We start from the raw sequence: 220 nt of genomic DNA on the forward strand, positions 1-220 counted from the left end.
AATGACAAATATATTCCGGAAGGGAACCGGTTATCAAATGGTTATGTCTGAAATGACAAACCAGAAACCGTTTGGGAACCGTTCCTCTTCCGGAATATATCGCCTGTCTGAAATTCCTCAATGTCAGCTTCTGGAGAATCATCTCCAATTCACAAATCCTCTAGTGCCCCCAATCCTATCTCTGCAGAAGCATGGGAAGAGCATTATAACAGCTTATTTA

This window comes from Gekko japonicus, unplaced genomic scaffold, assembly GCF_001447785.1.
Source record: "Gekko japonicus isolate JY-2015 unplaced genomic scaffold, Gekko_japonicus_V1.1 scaffold1380, whole genome shotgun sequence".
In the NCBI taxonomy this organism is placed as follows: Eukaryota; Metazoa; Chordata; class Lepidosauria; order Squamata; family Gekkonidae; genus Gekko; species Gekko japonicus.